Source organism: Homarus americanus, unplaced genomic scaffold, assembly GCF_018991925.1.
Source record: "Homarus americanus isolate GMGI-L3 unplaced genomic scaffold, GMGI_Hamer_2.0 scaffold52806, whole genome shotgun sequence".
In the NCBI taxonomy this organism is placed as follows: Eukaryota; Metazoa; Arthropoda; class Malacostraca; order Decapoda; family Nephropidae; genus Homarus; species Homarus americanus.
Genome location: NW_024720773.1, coordinates 11,004,399 through 11,005,914, shown reverse-complemented (window position 1 = coordinate 11,005,914; position 1,516 = coordinate 11,004,399). Strand labels below are relative to the sequence as shown.

General features: G+C 47.9%; 1 non-coding gene across 1 annotated transcript; it reads left to right on the top strand.

Moving 5' to 3' along the window:
- The first annotated feature begins 303 nt into the window (after positions 1-303).
- Positions 304-387, top strand: Trnal-cag. Its single transcript has one exon. It is a non-coding gene; the product is annotated as a tRNA-Leu (tRNA).
- Positions 388-1,516: the final 1,129 nt, after the last annotated feature.

Below are 1,516 nucleotides of genomic sequence, written 5' to 3'. Positions count from 1 at the left end.
GAAAAAACAATAAAACGAAAAATAAAACAAAATAGGTCCTAAGCATCACCCAGACGAACCCCGCCACTCACGCAACTCAGGCACCTCAGTGACCTGCCCCGGGCCAACGTGACTTTCAACACGGGATGGTAAGTCAGCCTTGCTGAGAGACGCAGTGGGGGGGGGGGAGGGAAGGGCATGGAGCATTAATTATGGCCAGGTTGACGCCACCTCACCTCAGTTACCTGCCACACGGGATGCTAAGATGACCTGGATTATAAAGGTAAGAGAGAGAGAGAGTGAGAGAGAGGAGTGTCTTCTATTGTCAGGATGGCCGAGCGGTCTAAGGCGCTGCGTTCAGGTCGCAGTCCGGTCTTCCGGGCGTGGGTTCGAATCCCACTTCTGACAGTCATAGGTTTTAACCCACTGGACTAAAATAGACACACAAGTTCGCATACAACCACGAGGGAGTGCTTAAATAAGTGATGGAAATATACGTCTGCCATCACCTTGACAGACGGGCATAATTAGAGCTTAGGTAGACGCCGTCAATCACCCACAGGTACACACGTTAGCTGGTGAGATGTAAACAAACTAATTCATTATTGATGCCATTCATCCTCAAGATTTCTTTTACCTTGTGACGTCGATTTCTCACTGTATGTCTGTGTGTGTATGTGTGTGTGTGTGTGTGTGTGTTTATCTTTCTCTCATTCACCTCCAACAAAAAACAATTGAAGATCCCTGAGAAAAACAATAATAACAACAACAGCAACAACAACAACAACAACAACAGGTAGGACAAACTTCCACACGTACTAAGGGGGGAAGGGGGAGAGAGGAGAGGGGGAGGAGGGGGAATGAGGGGAAGTGATGAGGTGGGGAGGGGAGGGGCGAGAAGGGGAGGAGGATAAGTGGAAAGGGAAGGGGAAGTGGGGGGCAGGTAAATGAGGAGGAGGGGAAATGGCGAGGAATGGATTGGGGGAGTGGGGAGGAGGGGTGCTTAGAACAACAACCAGAGTAAGGAGGAAAATAATTGTTTTAAGATTTTATGCCAAAAACTTGGTAACCTACATACCATTACTCTCCCTCCCTCTCCCCTCCTACCTCTCCCTCCCTCTCTCCCTTCCTCCCTCTCCCTAAGATCTCACAACCGAGAGATGTCAAAAAACCACTCCTGGTGGCCTTCTTCTTCTCCCTTTTTCTCATCTCTCTCTCCTTCTCCCTTAATCTCTGTCTCTCCCTTTCTCTCCCCATCTTCCTTTCTCTTTTCTTCTTCTCACGTTATCTCATCTCTCCTCCTTTTCTCTCTCTTCCTCTCTTTGTCTCCTTTCTCCTCCTCTTCCCTTTCTCTCTCCTTCTCCTTCTCCCTTCCTATTCTCTCTCATCTCCTCTTAACTCTTTCTATTTCTCCTCTTCTTCTCCCTCTCCCCTTCTCCTCTCATATACTAACACACAACACAACACAGATAACTAAGGATATCCCACCTGCACCTGCATTAATTAAACAGGTAACTACACCTTGACATACCCACAA